The sequence below is a fragment of the Ctenopharyngodon idella genome, chromosome 20 (assembly GCF_019924925.1).
Source record: "Ctenopharyngodon idella isolate HZGC_01 chromosome 20, HZGC01, whole genome shotgun sequence".
Taxonomy (NCBI): domain Eukaryota; kingdom Metazoa; phylum Chordata; class Actinopteri; order Cypriniformes; family Xenocyprididae; genus Ctenopharyngodon; species Ctenopharyngodon idella.
This window is the reverse complement of record NC_067239.1, coordinates 24,547,872-24,567,851: the sequence shown is the minus strand read 5'-3', so window position 1 is coordinate 24,567,851 and position 19,980 is coordinate 24,547,872. Positions and strand designations below refer to the sequence as shown.

The 19,980-nt window shown below is 38.9% G+C and overlaps 1 protein-coding gene across 6 annotated transcripts in view; it reads left to right on the top strand.

Annotated features, from left to right (window-relative positions):
* The window catches only part of hivep2a (HIVEP zinc finger 2a), an 82,392-nt gene that overhangs the window by 43,380 nt on the left and 19,032 nt on the right, over window positions 1–19,980 (top strand). For all 6 annotated transcript variants that reach the window (XM_051876534.1, XM_051876536.1, XM_051876532.1 and 3 more), the window contains one exon: window positions 18,238–18,390. The gene's annotated coding sequence lies outside the window, so the exon portion shown is untranslated. The remainder of the gene's footprint in view (window positions 1–18,237; window positions 18,391–19,980) is intronic.

Below are 19,980 nucleotides of genomic sequence, written 5' to 3'. Positions count from 1 at the left end.
TTGTTCATCTCTCATTGCCAGTTAAGGGAGATCGCTCTGTGATACTGAGGAGAGGAGACTGCCACTCGTCCATCTGCATACAGTCACACCAAACAAAAGCTGAGCAGGAAGCCATTCAACAATGGAAGAAACTAGATCTTTATTTGGTTTCTGTCTGCATTTATCATCTCTGAAAATGGCTGAAGCTGCCCAGGTTGGAAGTAAAAACATGCGTCCTTGGAGAAAATGGGTATCAGTTTTTGGCTTTACTGTTGGACTGTATTTATATAGCAGTTTGCTGAAGCCAGTCATTGGTTGCATCAGTCAGGATGTGGCCTTAAAGAATGAAACCTCAGCTGCCATTAGTGCCGCTTTTGGGTGAGTTTGATATACACTGCCCTTCAAAAGCTTGAGGTCAAAGAAATTAATACTTTAATTCATCAAGGATGCATTAAACAGATAGAAAGTGAACGTTTTATTCATCAGAGAATCCTACAAAAATAATGTATCATGGTTTCCAAAAAAAAAAAAGAAAAAATGATTATTATATAATAATAAGAAATGTTTCTTGACCACCAAATCAGCATATTAGAATGATTTCTGAAGAAAATTCAGCTTTGCTATCACAGGAATAAATTACATTTTAAAGTATATTAAAATAGATTAAAAAAAAATGTCAATCAGTTTTTTTTTTCGATATTTATATGCTGTTCTTTTGAACTTTCTGTTCATCAAAGAATCCTGCAGAAAATGTATCACGGTTTCCACAAAAATATTTTCAACATTGATAATAATAATAATAAAAAAATAATTCTTTAGCACCTTAACAGCATATTAGAATGATTTCTGAAGGATCATGTGACACTGAAGACTGGAGTATTGATGCTGAAAATTCAGCTTTGCCATCAATAGAAATAAATTACATTTTAAAATAGATTAAAATAGAAAAGTTATTTTAAATGGTAATAATATTTCAGAATATTACTGTTTTTACTGTATTTTTGATCAAATAAATGTAGCCTTGGTGAGCATAAAGAGGCTTCTTTCAAAATTTTTACCGTCCCCAAACTTTTGAATGGTAGTGTATATCTTTTTCTATTCTTTAAAATGTCTAGACTTCACAAATAAAAATGTCTTAAAGCGTTCCAAGTCCATTATAAGTTTTGCAGTTTATATACAGAAACTCTGGCAGTGCTAAACAACACCAGTGGATGCCTGTGGGGATATCCCGTCAGCAGGTAGACATAAACACACCGAGAGATCCACACACACTCAGACTCCAGCATATGCAGGGCACGCATGTCTGGCCCATGGAGAGAGAGGAATGTGGAAAACCTTGTAACGCACCTCTGATTTTCCACTCCTGCTGCGTACACATCCCATTATCAGTTTTATAAGAACGCTGAAAATTCCTCCGTTGAGGTGGCTCCAGAGCACAGATGCGCTGGGCGGCACGGCCGCTACATTCCTGACTGGGGGGCCTCTTTCCGAGACAACGTAGGGTGGCCCCTTCATGGCTCGTTTAATAGTGGTATAAAAAACTGGTATGCTCCTTTTCCCCACTTCTCCAGCCATCAGCATTCAACGCAACACCACATAATATGTGTATATTATAGTTGCATGCGTGCATGTTTTGTGCGTGCGATATACTGTAACCTCATGAGCTGGCAGGTCAGGCAGTCATTCGCTCAGTGTTTGTTGATCCAAAAGTAATTAAATGCCAGTTAAGTGTTTTTAGCAATGGAAAATTGAAAAGGAACTGTTGATAGATTTCTAATGTGTCATGGAAAAGGACTGGTTGTATAATATGAAGGGTGGACAAAGGATTTCTAAGCCAGACTTCAGTTTGAATGTTATTTCATTCTTGTTAGTGCTTGAAATGGGTGGATTTATGGTTGTCAGAACATATTTTGACAAGAACGATACCAGAAAATCATGTCCTGTAGATACAATACAGACAGCACAATGCATAATGTTATGTAGAAATACCAGCTCTTGCCTTCTAGAAGTCATGTGCTTGTATTATCTGCCTCAGATATATGAATACACACAAAGTTCAAATACAGTGCAGTGGATATTGAATCAGGCTTATTCAGCAAATAAACAATCGTGCCTGGATTTCATTTAGCAGTCTATTTTACACTGTAACAATGGTATCTGGGATTTTTTTTCCTTTGAAATCCATATTAAACACATTTGGAATGTGTGACGTCTATGACCACGTCTGAGATTCTTGAACAGATTTGACATAGTCGCATTTCACTACAACTCCACTATAGAGGGTACATGAACGGCTAATCTGGGTTAAAATGGGATCAGCCTTGTTTTGCTAGAGAAGTGTTACAATCCATTTTTGGTATTATTTGGGTGTTCTGTTCTAAATTTACTCCAGAACTACTTTTAGATTATAGCAACACGTGTTAATCAGGTGCGGCTGTGACGTGGCAGATTTAGTTCATTTTCGTAAAGCATCATAGATTACGTAGAATTTGGGTGTCCTTTCTGTATTAATCTAAAACTGCTTCGCAATCAGGTTCTGCAGTGAGGTGTCAGTTTACAGTTTTCGTAAATGTGACAGATTACATTATTTAGATGTTCCATTCTATATTTAACTTAGAACTATTGTTAGACGGATTTAGCAGTTTTTGGTTTCTGGGTCGCATATATTACTGACTACTTACTGTCAACAGGTTAATGAAACTGTGAACCCAAAAGAGATGCCGGACAGACTTTGACTAGTAGCATTAAGTTCAGTGATACATATCCTGGGGAAACTAACTATAGGTACTGGTGTTGTCAAAAGTACAGACTTCGATACCTAGTCGATACTGAAATTTTAAAATGTGACGCTTTGAGCGCTGTTGAGCAGATTTGTAAACACCTCTGATTGGCCATTGTGTTCACACGCACAACATATATGTTTGTGATTGGCTACAATGATCAACGCTTCAAAAACATGTTGTAAATAGACATAAAAGACGCTCTTCACCGAACGCTTACACAGATACAACCGTTTTGCAACGTTTGAAACGCTCCCGCTTTCAAACACTTCTGTGTGCTTTCAAATGCTCCTGTGCGTTGATCATTGTAGCCAATCACAGACATATATGTTGAGCGCGTGAACACAAACGCCAATCAGAGGTGTTTACGAATCCACTCTACAGTGCACAAAGCGTCACATTTTTAAAATTTCAGTATCGACTTGGTATATCGAAGTCGGTACTTTTGACAACACTACTAGGTACTATATTGTTTATTGGCTTATACGTTTATTAGACGTTTATTTAATTTAGCAGTATATGGGTCGATATTGAATATTGAATTGTGTTTATTTCACCTATTTTTACATTTAAATGACCTGCCACCTCTCACTTAAAGTTAATCTTAAAAAAAACTCTTTGAGCAAATCTTGAACTATATATACTGTATACTATACTCTTTATATTGTACTGTAAATTATAATGTTATGATGCATAAATTACTCAAACTATGGATTTTAATTGTTTTATCTTTATTTTCATTTGTCGAACTAACAGACCTAGATAATATGACTGTAGCTCGGCTTCATCCAGCATGTATACATGTAAATTGGATGACATTTGGTCTCGACGTTGATAAAGACTTTAGCTTGATTATAACTGCACATGTAAATGTATTTAGTGGGTCAGGAAGACCTCAGCTGCAAGACAGCATATTCGTTTTTGCTTCATTTTAAAAAACAACCGTGATTTGCATATGCGGTTTGTTTATGTGTTTATTTACTTCTCTTACCCCTAGTCTGATGGGTCTCCAGGGATAAATGTAAATACACACATACAAACAAGCTCTCCTAGGCTGCGTACACACACCCTTAAGAGACGTACACAAACAGCATACGTACACACTTAAACATTCAGAAGAGGCCTCATGTGTGCGTTCCTGCTCGAGGCCAGATGATGAGGACTTGTTTGTGATGGGGGCCAGCAGTGACCTCAGACGCTTAACAGAGAAGCTAGTGTAGCCCTCCACCCCTCTGACACACACACACAAACAGACTCGCACAGCACATTTGTATACCCCTCCGCCCCAGCGAGACAGCGCAGCATCTGTTATGTAAGTCACATACACATACTGCCAGAGTTCACAGCGAGGTTCTCAACTGAGTTAGGCAGTGGATCTCAGTGACACCTCGTCCCCTCCATCTGCGAGGAGGTCTGCATTGTCAGAGACACAAAAGAGGGCATCCTGGGTGTTACATAACAGACTCACATTTCGGGATTTTGGAGGCTCTTCCCTCTTTTCGTCTTTCTTTGCGCTGAATTGTATTTGCTCCACAATTACCTCAGATCGCTGAGGACGCAAGTGCTTCATTGTCTGGACCTGATCCTCTAAGACAGGGCTTTCCCCTTGAGAGCCAACTTATGACATCAACTGAACTTTCCTCTCATCCAGAGTTACACGTTCCTGCACGCAGAGAACTGAAAAAAGGATTTCGTGTCTGTCAGGTGAAATGAATGTTCAGGTTGTTTGAGTGTGGCAGACGTGTTTTTAAGACCGAAATCGGAGGGGAAATTGCCTGTTGAAATTGCAATGGCCATTCAGACTGGAGCACTTGATTTGTGTCTGGACATGGATGTTGTTTTTGCTTTGACAGGTGCTGATAGACAAGACTTTGCTTTTAGAATTACTCACACACTCAATGTTGTCTTGAAAGTTATTCAAAAAATGTTTAAAAGTAAATTTAATCGTATGAGGCACATAGGTATGTTGTGATATTTAGGGGTTAAAAATTGTTGATCATAAAGTGGCAGGGGAAAAAGAAATGACATTTTACCTGAGTTGTGAATTAGAGTTTGTAGTCTGAGTTGAACGCGATGAGATAAACATACATGTACCACAAAATATGCAATGCAAAGTGTAGTGTGATTCACAAATAACTGGTTCTTTTGACAAGGTTCTTTTTAGTGAATCATGCATACAACGTGACCAGTGTAGTCTGGTTCAATAACAAATTATTATTTTAATGAATTGTTCAATAAGACTCACAAACTCAGGAGTTACTTATGTAAGTCAGTCTGATGAATTATATATAGATATGACTAGTAACATTAAGAATATATATATATATATATATAAAGATGTCAGAATAAATTTTGGTTTGACTGTATATACACATTATCATTCATTAATATAGTTTATTCACTATAGTTTAAAAAAAATGGTAATAAAATATGACAAGATCTCAGAATTAAACTGTGTCTGAAAAAAATAATCTTAATTATGTCAGATAACACTTAAGCAAAACATGGTCAGGTCAAAGTGTCTGAATAATTTTTGGTTCCAAATTTTTATCAATTTTACTGGTAGTCCACTGTATGAAGAATTTTTGGGTATAATATGTCAGTTTATTTTATTTTGCTATCCTCACTTACATAAATGAACTATAGTGTCCTGCACCCACTAGTAATATCAAAAATGTAAATAAAATACATATAAATAAAATAAAATAAAATAAAATAAATAATAGTAATTAGTGCTAAAATAAGTTAGTGCTAAAATAAGTGTGTATATATATATATATATATATATATATATATATATATATATATATATATAGTGCTGTCAAACGATTAATCACGATTAATCACAACCAAAATAAAAGTTTGTTTACATAATATACATGTGTGTACTACGTATATTTATTATGTATATATAAATACACACACATACATGTATATATTTAACAAAAATATATTATATTTATATATAAAATATTTATATATAATATAAATTATATATAAATATAAACATATACATGTAAATATTTCTTATATATATACACATATACATAATAAATATACACAGTACACACACGTATATTATGTAAACACAAACTTTTATTTTGGATGCGATTAATCGTTTGACAGCACTAATTACTATTATTTTTTTTATTTTTTTATATTGCCCACCGCTGGAAATTGTAGTTTCAATATGGCAGTCAATATAGATGCTGATCACAGCTCCCCAGTATCACTTGTGACTCAGCTGAATGCGGCCATGGTACAAACATGATACTGAACAAGCTGAGCGGGAAATACGGGCACATGGAAAGGCACAGCTGCATGTCAATGGAACTGGAAAAACAATTATCTTAATTTTGTATTGAGGGGATTCGTCCCAGTGCTGGGAGAGGCAGAGAAATTGTGAATGAGCGGTTCCATCCCCACTGTGCTGCCTTTGTGATGTAGTTGTGTCTTTTAGAAATGGAAATTCATGGTTCATGTTACACTACGGACCTGTCTCTGGAAATGAACATGCCCAGGGAGAGGACTCGTCACGTTATGACAGATGTGGAAAACGGCAGAGCGCTGCTTGATTTTCCACTTTCCATGAAGCTTGGAAAAATAATTTTTCAAAGAGACTCACAACAAGGGAAAGAAAAAAATGACAATGGCATCAGAAAGTGCTTGCGCTTGTTTGTGCAAATATGTGTGTTTGCGTGCTAGTGCCCAGCTTTTCCATGGGTAATATTTGGTCTGGGGAAATCTGGCCTGTTCCTCCATTTCGTTTTCCTCCAGTGGTACCCAGAGTTTCCAAGCCTGGAACTGTTAATAAGTGTTTGTTCTCAGCCCAAGTGCATGTGGCAGACCCCAATTCCATGGCCGGAAAACCTGGGGCCTGCCCCTCTAGTCAGAGCAAACTTAAGAAAAAAAAGAAAACAATTCTTTACCATTCTTCACCCCACTTCCTTCGTCTCCTCACTCAAAGAGAGCTAAAGAGATTTGCATGTGGGTGGATGTGTACGTGTGTGTAAGCGAGTCAGTCGCCTGCACTGTTGTGGTGTTGTAGCTATAGTCTTGTGGGAGTTGAGTTCACACCTTTACATTACCACTTCCTCCAACGTCACTGACACAGTTCCGGCCTCGACAGTAGTAGTCGCTGTGTGGATCTGAGCATTGCAACCTAGGATGCCACCCAAGATTTTACATTCACTGACTTTCTGTGAATGTAATTGTAGTGTTAGTGCTAAAATCTTCTCAGTTACTATAAACCTTTCGTATCATCTTGAACATTAATGCATAACTCGGCAGAAAGGATTAGTAAAGGCATCAAAATCACAGGTCACATTATTAAAGTAATATCTCCTGTTTCTTTCTGAATTCAGCAGCTCCTCAGAAGTCCAAAGCCACTTGAGAAATGTCGGAAAAATCTGTCCCCACTGAGCACACGCTTGAGGCCCTTTCAGGGATAGAGACAGGCAGATTTAGATAAGGAGACACAATTATTATATTGTTGTCTGACACTTCTCTTTCACCAAAACCCTCTTTACATCAAGTCCGTTTCTGCCTTCCAGTAAAAAAATGAAAAGGTAATTGTGACATTATATCGCACAATATGACTTTATATTTCACAATATTATTTTATAATTAATTACAACTTTATTTCTCCTATTTGTGACTTTGTCAAAACTGTGACTGTCTCACAATTGTGTTTTTATATCTCACGATTGCAACTAATCATAATGAATTTCTGAATTTATGTCTCAAATTATGACTCAAATTATCTCTCAGAATTGATGAAACTGAAAAACGTTTTTTCCTTATAATTGTGACTCCATTTCTGTTGTCTCTATATCTCAAAATCTGACTTAATATCTCGAAACTATGACTTTGTCTCACAATTGTGACTTCATCTCGCAATTGCAAATGAATTTCTGGTATTCATATCTTTATATATCACTTTATATCTCAGAACTGCAATAACTCTATGACTTGTCATTGTAACTTACATGTCAATATCTCAAAAAGTCTATGAATTTGTCTCACAATCTGAATTTATTTCTTATTTTAAACTTTATCTTATAATTACCCGTTTTATTTTTTACTCTGAGGTGAAAACAGGCTTCCATAGATCCCGATTTTTGAGGCATTGAATACATTGTTGCAGCCGCTCTGTCAAAAGATGTTGAATAATAATTATTTTAGCCACATCTTGCATGCTGAAAAGGACTGGATGGATTGGTTGCAATTATAGGTGTACAATTAAAATAATTTTCTGGCGACAGTCTGTACAAATTTATTCCATTTACAGGAATAAACAGACTTTTAGAAGTGACCACCAAAAAACACATGTGAAAAGACTGAAAATTCATCTTGCTTTGGCCAGTCGATGTGTTAAAGGCACAAAGCCAGGGGTAAAGAGCAGCCGTGTACAGGAAATGGAGATGCTGTTATTTTACTGAAGATGCCATAATTATGATGCCACAGTGGCTTCCTCTCCTTCCTCACACAGCTGTGACAGTTCCACCCTCAGCACTTGAGCCAGACACCAAAGACTCTTTGTCTCTGTCAGATTCCTGGAAGTAAAGGCTTTAATCGCATTACACAGATAGGACCAATTTGTGAAAAAGGCCTTACTCTGATAAAGATCTTAGCATCAAGAATTGTTTGCGGTTGGTGTCGGTAGAGCGAGACTCTGACAGTGTTCCTTTGGTGGGAAATGGAAATACGGCAATTCCTGGGAAAGTTGGCACCTGGACAACATGACGAGGTGTGACTCTGGCTCTGTTATTGTGTGTGTGGGACACGAGCTACTTTACAAGCTCTTCCCACAGGCACAGCATAAAGACAGGGTCCTGTTTTTGGAAATACAACCATGTCCTTAGGACTCAAGTTGCTCAAAATGCTCTCCCTCCCTCTCTGTTTCCGCTGGATTATGTGGCCTTGACTGCCGGGCTTGACTGTAGTGGGCCACTTTAGTCCTGCACTTCAATATTAATGCATCAGGAGGCTTGCGGAGGGGGCTGTTATTATCTCCCGTGCATGTCTGTCTCCAGCAGAGTGACAGTTAAAGGGACAGGCGCCACAGAGCAAACAGGCTCATTTTCTCTATGATGTGGGCCAGCCAGCAGAGCCCAGAGAAACACTGTGGGGTGACTGATTGATATTCTTGGCCCCCAGGATTGTCCCCCGTGGCCTGTATTCACTCTTAATTATAGGAGTGGTTGGAGGGCAGGGCAGTCTCTCTCCAGTAATAATATTATTCTATCGGGTCTTAGGGGAGAGCCGCAAAATGTCAAACTTTCTCAGCTCCGTTAATGGCTTTGTGATGCACTCTGATCATGGGTAAAATCCTCCTGTGTAGTTGGAAATGGAGCACGGTCGAGGTTGAATCAGCATATTGCACTGTATGCTTCACTCTCGCTGTGTGTGAGCGTCTCGTTTATGTGTTAACCACCATCTTCTCAGGAAACTCTTTGTCTTGAAGAAGGGCTTTCAGCAGCGGCACAGCCTCCTTGACGCTGATGTTGGTTTAAAAACAGCTCAGTGCAGACACAGCAGAGTGGATATCAAAGGCCAGAGAATGGTATGACCACGGCACTGTTATCCCTGCAGTGGTGAATCAGCATTTCACCCCCTCGAAACAGCTTTTCTCAGTGTTTGTGGTATAGCAATGCTAGATGCACTTTTCAGTAAGACAACAGGAAGTTTAATATACTCTTTATGTTCCCCAAAGTGCTGTTTAAATAGGCCCACAACTCTTTTTCTTACTTTTAACAGCTGTAATACTCATTTTCCTAGAAGTGTCTCTTGCTAAAAGTGGGATCATGAGTGATGAGTGCGAGAAGAACTCTTGCAGCAGTTCCTGGACTCAGTGTCACCTTTGACCTATTTGTGTCATTGAGGTTTGTTCATTGGAAATGTCATTGGGGTTACGGAAAAGTCTTATGACCAACTTCCCTTCAGTGTGAACTGTGAAACTCCTTGACTTCCTGTTAGGCCGTCCGTCCGTGCATCCGTCTATCTATCTATCTATCTATCTATCATACTTGTGTGACATTTTATTTAAGATAAAAAAGGAAATATTGAATGAAACTTACTTAAAAAGTTTCAATATTGATAGCCTAACAAACAGAATAGACAGATGAATAGTTTGTGACCAATGATAAACAAACCTAAATGAGGTTAAGGTTTAGTTTCTGCAATTTAACCATTTTAATTCTACTTCCTTACATTCAAATTTGACTTGCAATTCTGCATCCTGTTTGCTACCTTAATTCAAATTCAATTCTAAATTACAAATTGGATTGGAAGTTATAATACATTTAAAATTCAATTCTTAATTGTGCATAAACCTTTTCGTTTAATATTTTTACACATACTGAGGCACTAATTTCACTTTCGTTCTTTTTCTACATATGTTCTGGGTACAGTTTGGTTAAAATGGAAGTTCAGAACCAGTTCTTTCTAGAAGTTGTGCTTTGGAGATACAAAACTGATTCCTCATGGAAACTTGTCTATAAAGTTGTATTGAAATGTTTCTGGACACCCTCATTGACTGTGAGTTCCTCCTGATGTATAGAAGGAAATATAATATACTCATTCTTCACTTGTGAGTTGTGTATTGCAGGTTTCAGGAAATTTCATCATAAATCAAGAAAGCCAGAGTTAGGTTTGTGGGGATGGAAGGAGCAGCACCGTGTTACGAGACTGCTGCAAAGGAAGTGCTGTTTACCCCCTAGGAGAAAGCAGTGGGTTATTGGTTAGAGGATGCTGGTGAAAGCAGCTGGTTTCTCACTACAGGTCTATCAAAGACCATTACAGGAAGACCCTCTTCCTCCCCAATACCTAATATCCAGAAAGAAAAATGCCCTGCGTCACCTCAGATCATTTAGCTGGGAATCGTACTGATCCTACAGTATATATTCTCCCATTACTCTCTAGCCAGCCATCTGGAATGACGTATTTTCAGTGAAAACCTAAAAGGTGGCAATTGTGTTATTTTGTGTTTCATTCTGACTGGTGCCATTGTTGATTGGGTGTTAATAGCCAGTGCTGCCTCAAGTCTCCTGACTCCTCAACCTTGAGTTGGTATGTTTATATATGGTGGGCTTCTATAAAAGAAGCGCATGACTCTCGCAGGGTAATGGCACTGTGCGGTTGTGCTGCCCAAGCCCATCAATTACACAGCCGTAAAGCTCTCATTTCAGCCCAAATAGCTGCCATTGCTGTGTCAAAGTCCCCACCAAACTGCCTGGGTACTTTTAACAACTGCCCTCCCCCTCAGCTAAAGTAAATTGGTGAAAAGGCATGTTACAGAGAAAATGAGTGGAAACTGGACAGACGGGGCCTGGATGTATTTTACAGACTGACTCAGACACCAGCTCAGCGCCAGCTTCTTGACTTGTATAACAGTGCGGAGATTGGAACAGATAGAGCGAGCTTGACTCACGGTGCTATCATGGAGAATCTGCTCTTGTTTTTCTTTAGTAGAAGAAGGAGAGAGAAGAACAGAAGGACAAGTGGGCGGACTTGCCTTACACGGCAAAAGACAGCTGAACCCAGTGACCTTGGTGTGGTCCTTGAAGAGAGGTTCTTCTTCGGCCCTCGGCCAGCGTGGATGCCGGGATGGGGTGTTCTACAAATGGGTTCCTCTAGCCGTTGTCTTGGTGTGCTTGTTACGGTTCAGTGTTACTATCACACCCAATGTAATGTGCTCAGCTTGTGCGATATGTCACACTTTCTCCGTTTCAATCTCAGGGGAGGATTCTCTTGGCAGCGGATGGACTCGCGCTGACGCTGGCACGGGTCCTTCGCCACGGCCCCCCTCTTATCCGAAAAGAGTGTGCTGCTTGTGAAAGGGGTGACGGGGATGGTAACCGGTTCACTCATCCCCCAATGACGTAAATGTCACTTCCCCCTTTCAGTCTGGGCCTTAGAGTCAGATGCACTGGGTTGGAGAAGATGACACTGATTAGCTCGCTCTGGGGGCGACTGTCGTGGCTTGCGCAGGATGGCCGTGGCACTCTGTGATTAATGGCCATTAAACACCATGTGGCTCCAATTTGTTGCAGCCCAAATCCTGTCTCCCAATGCACTGATTACAGAGCGAAAGCCCAGCTCTTCTACACCTGCTGGATTGAGGAGGTGCTCATTGTGCCTCGTTCTTGGTCATGTGGTTCCACTGACTCTTTAGATAAACAAGCAATGAAGAGACAACACTCCTTCTGGAACTTTGCCTAATCAACGTTGTGTGATCAGGGCTTTATAGCTCATCTAAATCACAATAAACCATGAAACTTAAATATTTTTGTTTCAGCAGTTTTGTTTGACTAGGAAACCTCTAGAGGTATTTGCCTCATGATGTTTCAAATTAGTCATGAGCAATGAATCAATTTCTCACCTTTTAAGACTGGACAACTCATAAAATCATTGAATACCTAACATAATTTTCCACAGGGGCATGTGGCTGGTTCTGTTATGTGTGTCTTTTATTATCTTGAAGGCATTTAAATTGTTCCTGATGTTGGAGTCGTGATATAATGGTTGCTGTACACAATTTCTTTTATTATATATTATTATATAATTATATAAAATAAAAATTATATATATATGGTGTGCAGTGGTGTTTTAAAATGAGGAGGCAAAGTCCTCATTTTTTTATATATATACTGTATATCAAATGTAAATGTATGTCCGTAATTCTTAATTTTCATGATTAAATAAACATTACATAAAAAAGAGAGACCAAATACAATTCTATTTTGTATTTTTTGCAATAACTATGTAATGTTCTATTTATAAAACCAAGTATAAATTTCATCAAGTTAGTGTTTTTACGCATTTTTACATTTATTCCAAAATAATAACTAAAGGCAGTAATGATTTAAACAATATATTTTATTTGTGAACTAATGTTCAGCTTTAGTAGTCAACTTATTTTCATCAGTCATCAATCTTGTACACACTGGTCACTAAAAAAACCCCACAGTCATCATGTTTTCAGGCCATTTCAAGTTAGATTTTGACACGACATAAAGCGGTGAAATGGCTTTATTGTCTAGTTGTTTACTTATTTTTTAATTAGTCTTCCCATTAACGCCATCATTGTCTTCATTCAGGCCAATGAGAACTCGCATGAAAACAAGAGGCGGGATTTTTGCGTGAACCAATCATATCCAATCAAAGCGCAAAAGTGCATTCTCAATTACCGCAATCCCATTCTCAACCCCACCGCATGCATACATATATATATATATATATATATATATATACATATGCCTTTATTTATTGCTTTTGTTTAATTGATACTGTTCTGTGTTCACCAAACAAACACCATGACACACATGAAAGTAACTCTTCTGTCAGAGTACAAATGTTTGGATGGCCAACTCACTGACCAGAAGTGAACCCTTTCTTAGTCTGCTGTAAAGATCAGACATATTAGTTAAAAGCACAGAGAGCCATTCTTGCCACTTTTATTTCAGATCTTGGTTTTAACCCATCATTGGAGCTAATTCGAGTACAAGTCAGCCTGTGCCGTCAGGAAATCCACTTAGCCCGATTTCCCGGCTCTTGTGAGGGGTAACATGACACTGGAACCCGGGTGTCAGGGGAACACTCACCGCCCAACAATAAAACGTGACTCTGATGTCATGGCCGCAACTATGCGCCAAATTCCTCACCGATGCACTCATCTATCAGAGGTGCTCTTTCCATTAGAACGCCCTGTCATGAAGAGACATGGGAATCAAAGGGTGGAAGGAACCAGAGAGAAAGATAGAAAGGGGGGTTTCGGTGGGGGATTGTGTGCAGCTGGGGCTGGAGGAGAACAACAGAGCCTACTGATTTGTTTGTTTGCGCTGGGAGACATGTGATGGTTTAACGGGATCCTTTCCCTTTTTTTCTGCCTTCTTTTTTAAGACTAAGCTAAAGGAGGGAGCTGTCACCTTTGTTGGTTGTGTCATTTGTCAAATGTACTTTCCAGTTTCCTTCCATAAATTTTTAAGTCGGCCCATTAAATATAAGGTAATTGCATTGTCTCTATATGGTGCCTGGAGCTACAAGTCCTATTAAAGAGACACAAAGGCAGTGAGTGTTAAGAGTATTTAATAAAAAGTATGGTATTAATTATGGAGGAAGAGGAGAGAGCAAGATAAGGAGAACTTGCGTTGCTGCGAGGGTCACGAGTGCCATTTTAATGTTAGCACGATTTGCTCACAAAGCTGTCAATACTTTGCATATCGATGATTTGACTGGTGTCGGGCCGTTCTATTCTGGGTAGCAACAGATCCTCCTCAACCTATTATTTGTCCCCAGCTGGGCTTCATTAAACCGACTTCCTCAAGTAAAAAGAGTCTCGGTTTTGGAAAGGATGGCGTCATGGTACGTCAGACATGCAAGAGAATGCAATATGATACACGGGCAGAGATTTAAAAGAGAATGAGTACAAGAGGAAATGAAAGAGAGTGTTGAGTGCAATGGAGGTGTCAGGCTGAGGCAGGTGCACCTGACAGAGTGCTCATTGGTTCCCATGGTTGCAGGGTCGGTACGATGAGTGGCGAGTCAGAATGATGACAGCTTCACTAGCCCCAGGGCCCTTCCTCCTCCGTGATACATTTAGCTTCTTAATGCCACCTCAAATGATCTTGCTAACTTTCCTGTATTACTCTGTATGAATTTTTTAGCACCCTGAATAATGTTGTGGAAGTGAGGCAACAGGAAGGCTCTTCGCCTTGACAATTTTTACTCGAAGGATGTGGTCACTGACCACGTGCAACATTAGAGCCAAGTCAATGTAAATAAGGGTAATGCACTATGCTACACTCAGCTGCTTGGTTTTTGGGCAGGATGTGCTCAATAACCTGCCTGAATAAATTGGTATCTCAAATTCTGTGACTCATATACTGCAGATCTCTCCAAAGAAGTACATAAATACAAGACAAATCTGGCATTGTGCCTACATCTTAGCACGCAACAAGCATTAAAAATAAAACTTGAATGGTTAAATAAAGAATTGTTTAAATGCTTTTTTTTTTTTTTTATATTACATAAGATCCATCTGAACAAGTAGGACTTCCTCCTGGTTTACCAGGCTTGTGTTCTCTCACTGAAGTAAATGAAATGGATTAGTGTAGAAAAAGCTTCATAATAATATATTTCCTGTGTCAGTTCTGTAATCCTATTCAATTTAAGACAAAGAGGCAGAAAATGGTGTGAGGATGTTGGGAAGGGGGTTGGAAACGCATTTATGGCATGACATTTTCTGGTGCTTTTTCATCTGAAATCATTTTGCAGAAATTACTCAGACCATTGAAATAGAAAACATGCATTCACTTGTCACTCTTTACATTTTAATTCACACACTGTGGAGTGGCACGGAGCATAGTTTATGAGAGCTTTGACGAAATGTGCCACATGTCCTCAAGTACTTTCAAATGATAATTTCCAGGGAAAAAAGTGGAGGCATATAATTACAGGCAGTTATTTATACCCTGTACATCTCCAATTCATCGCCTGTTCAGTTAGCTAACAGCCCTATGTTGGATCTCTATTTTGGATGCTTTTTTTTTAAAGCACTCATCATTGCCCCATCACAGCACATCTCCGTGGTAAGAATAATTTTTCTTGCAACCTGTTGTGGGTGAGCTCCTTGGTAAAGTGTTTTGAGCAAGTAATCAAAAAGCATCATAAGCCTACATACTGTAGACCGTAGAAACCATTGGAACCAGTGGTCTCGAAGATCTACGAATAACAATGCTTTTGGGAAGTGCAGCCCAGCCATTCAAGCTACTTGTTCAAAACCTTCTTCTTCACTTGAAGGGCTAGTTCACCCAAAAATTAAATTACTATCATTAAGTACTCACCCTCATGTCGTTCCAAACCCGTAAGACCTTCATCTTTGGAACACATATTAAGATATTTTTGATGAATTCTGAGTGGTTTCTGATTCACCATAGAAAACAATGTAAGTACCACATTCATGGTCCAGAAAGGTAGTAAAGAGATCGTTAAAATAGTCTGTGTCTACAGTGGTTCAACCTTAGTGTTATGAAGTGACGAGAATACTTTTTGTGCGCAAAAACAAAACAAAAATAACGGCTTTATTCAAGAATTTCTTCTCTTCCCTGTCAATCTCCTACGCTGTTTACATTCTAAACACAGTGCAGCACTTCCGGGTTTTATGTCAGAACACCGACTCAGTATTGGCCAACCACTGTAGTCACTTGGACTATTTTAACAATGTCTTAACTACCTTTCTGGACCTTGAATGTGGTAATTAAGTTGCTTTCTATGGGGGATCAGAAACCTCTCGAATTTCATCAAAAATATCTTAATTTGTGTTCCGAAAATAAACAAAGGTCTTACGGGTGTGGAACGGCATGAGGGTGAGTAATTAATGACAGAAATTTTGTTTTTTGGGTGAACTAACCCTTTAACCCTTTGAGCGGTACGGTCCCACATATGGGATTTAGAACGTTCAGCGACGTCACATAACTGCCAGATTCAAACTGTGCTATCGCGCTTTGGCTGCGAGACAGACGCGCTCAGCTCTTGTCATATATCACAGCTATGCAATGTTTTCAGCCACATAATGTTTCTTTTAAAGTTTCAGACATTTAAATACGCATAAGAACCAGTAAAACAATACATTTAGAGTTTATAAAATACACACTGATGTCAGACATCAGTGGAAGCAGCAATAACAATCCATTCAAATATAATTTGCTGACATTTATTCATATCAGACACACATAATGGACTCTATTATTCTTCTAGTTCACCAGCCACTTACTTGCATATATTTCGGGAGAAACTGATGAATTCACGTTCTGTAAATCCGACTGACAGGACTGCGGGGCAAACTAAGATGGCGGCGCCCATCTCGCGTTATAGATCAAGACAAAGATAATTTATAAAGGTTTTTAAACGACAAAACACTCACTTACACATATTTGAGAATTTAAATATCAGATAGTTGATGACATGGTAAGCAAGTTTGTGAATATTTTAAATAAAAAAAGGAAAAACAAAATAATAGCGATCCATCTGCAATACAGTGTTATTGTGGCTGTGTTCAGCATACGTGACACGCATGATGCGTCGCCATGGAAACAATAAGGCAAACGTTCTAAAATAATGGTCGCCTTAAAAAAACTCACTCTGGGGGGTCAGTTAGAATATTTTAAACTCACGCTTGAAAGGGTTAATGTTCATATGTAGAGACAAATCTTTGCTTTTTGAAAGAATTTTGAAGCAACTGTCACTCTTACAATTTGGATAATTTATAGAGTTTCGTTTTTAGAGTTTATTTAGTGGTAGACAATTGGAGTTATAAAAGAATGACAATAAAAACACATTTTAAATCGTGTTCATCCAGCACAGTTCAGTAAATGTATCAGTTCCTGTTCATTCACTCTTAATAATATACTTTGGGGCCTGCTCTGGGTTTACTGGCACCAAAGTCCTTGAAAGCTATTTCATCAACCAAAATATACTTCACTTCATGCCTAGTCTGTAAGGTTGATGATTTGTACCTTTTTTAAGAAACATTTTTTGTTATGAAGACATACTAAACCTTCCTTATACTGGGATCAAAAGATTTCGAAAGTCTGATGTCTTGATTTGGTGTGCAGTGTGATATATGTTTGTTCTGGTGAAAAGGGATTTTTTTTTTTTCTCTGTTTTTGCGGGTGAGAGGAAGTGTTGCCTGTGTTTACCCTGGGTGAGCTCCACTGCAGATTGTGATGCAACCTCACAGAAATGTCTTGTTTTTCTGGGTTAGCTGAGCTTGTCTTAGTGCAGCAGAGCAGCATAATGGTGTTTGTAATATCTCCAGCCCTGGGGCACATTTTAGATTGCAAGGCTGAAGAGCACAGCTTGGCTGCATTCACTCCAAGACAGGGAGCATAAAAACACGGTGAAGCATGCTTCTCTAGACGGGCTTTTGGAGAGCAGGCCTCAAAAGCACTACAAAGGCCAAACAAATTGTTTAACTAAGAACTAAAACTATAAGGCCTTTGTCAGAGAGGCTTTTTCTTTTATCTTTTTTTTCTCATTGTAGAATAAAGGATGTGAAATGCATGCTAAATTTACTAAATTATATATATATATATATATATATATATAATTAAGATTTTATGAAACTGCAAAAGTCCAAGAACAATTTTAGAGAATAATGTGCAAGATACACTGTACCACCATTCAGGTGTCAAAGGAAAGGTTGATGTTTAATCAGCTTGAATTTGTACTGCCATGTCTCATAATACTTTGCCTATATTATCCCACAGACAAGCTATTCATTGCAATATGGTTTGTGCATAAACACATCAGAGGATTTATATTAATAGAGCAAGTTTGCTCCAAGGGTAGTGGAAATATTGTTCTAGCAGATGCTCAGTTCCAGTTTATTTATTCGATATGAAGAGCCTTCAGCTACTCTGATAGTGTCTATATGGTCTCATATCATTAAACTTGTTTCGTTTCATTGTCTCTACAGTGGTCTGCATAATCTCAGCACCCTGGCCAGGGGATCTTACTTGTCACCTCACTGCCCAGCCTTCGCCTGCCTAACCCGACTACCACAGAGGACGCAGTGTGAGGCCTTTACCCTGAGAAACAAGCAGATCCCAAACTTACAGAGAACCTTTGGGTGAGTTCACAATGTCACACCACACAAGAGCAAAGACAGCAGGATGCGGAATATCTGGGAGCCCATGAAGGACCCAGGTGTTTAATATGGAAAAAGTGGAAAAGAGAAGTTAGGGAGACACATGTTCTGCGGGCTGTGCATCTGGCGGGACCTTGTGCTGAGGTTGCATGCCTCACAGATGCAGTAGGAAGATAAAAGTGCATCGCTGATGATGTCTGATTTACCACGACTAATAAAACTCTTGATTAGCATGGGAGTGGAATCATATAGATGCATCAATATTTATGAGAGTACCTTTAGTAAGTTTTAAGATTAAAAAGGTTATTTTGGTATCAATTCCAGTTTTTAGACCTCCAAATGTAATTTTTAATGTCCGTTTTTGATGGATAGTGTAGACTTAAGGCTGGAATACACTACACGACTTTTAAAATCTGAACAGATTTTAAAACACTTGCCGACTTTGTAAATGGTTACAGAGAAAAAGTAGACATCATACACTTATTGACTAAGGATTTACACCTCATTGCTGGTGTTCTAAAATCGCTCAAAATATCAAATATGTTTGATATCCTCCAACTGAATAGAATCAGTCTGAAGTTAAAAAAATCAGAGTCTGTGCCCATCTTACACTGGACAAAATCTGCAGATTGGCTCTGACTTTGAACAGCTATCGTCAATGGGTCCAGACTGCAAAATTCTAGGCAAAGGTCATGCAGTGTATTCCAGCCTTTAGTCTTCTACAACAAAACAAAGATCAGACCATTGAATCTTTTCCACAGTTCTATGATGTGTCAACAGTGACGGTTTATTTTCAGTGGTGCTCAAGAGTAGTGGCAGCCAGACGTCCCACTCGTGCTTGCTCGCCCACCAGTGATTAAGCTTTTAACCTTGGACAGTGACTAGAGTCTTTTATTTGTTTTACTCCAAGAGGCCAGGGCACACTTGTGGCAGATGTTTCACCTCGGGATCACAACCTCCAGATGCTCTCTTGTTTTGCACCTCCTCTTTATAGAATTTTGGCAGTGGACATACTTATGAGGTATACTGTTCCACTTGCTTTGGCTAGTCCTGTGCAACACCTTCTTTTTTTGATGTACTAGCGTCCAGTGAGCTGTGGGGAGACCTTCATGTGGCGGAAGGGTCGACATGTGTTAGTTTACAAGATCCAAGCTGTGTCCAAACCCCTTTAAAGGTAGAGCCAAGTGAAGACCTCCTTTGGAGGCAGTCATTTCCCTTTGGGTTCTGTGATTTTAAATGGCAACAACTGGACACAGCTTTTACGTTTATACATGCTTCAGTTGACTTTCTAATGTAGGTGAGAGGAAGTGAAAAAAAAACAAGGATATATTTCAATGAAGCATAATGTTGTAAGTGGGGAACCAGTAAGAAAGACAATTAATCAGTGCCTCCACAGCTGCTTCCTGACATTTCTGCAAAATGTTGTGGAAAATTTAATGAAGGCTAGCTTGTAATGGTTTCAAGCTTACCCGGTGGAAAATATGACAGTCTTTCCATAGACAATTAAGACCAACATGAAGCCCTGTTTTTCACTTTTTTTAATCTGTCTTTCCTTCCATAGGGCAGTGTTCT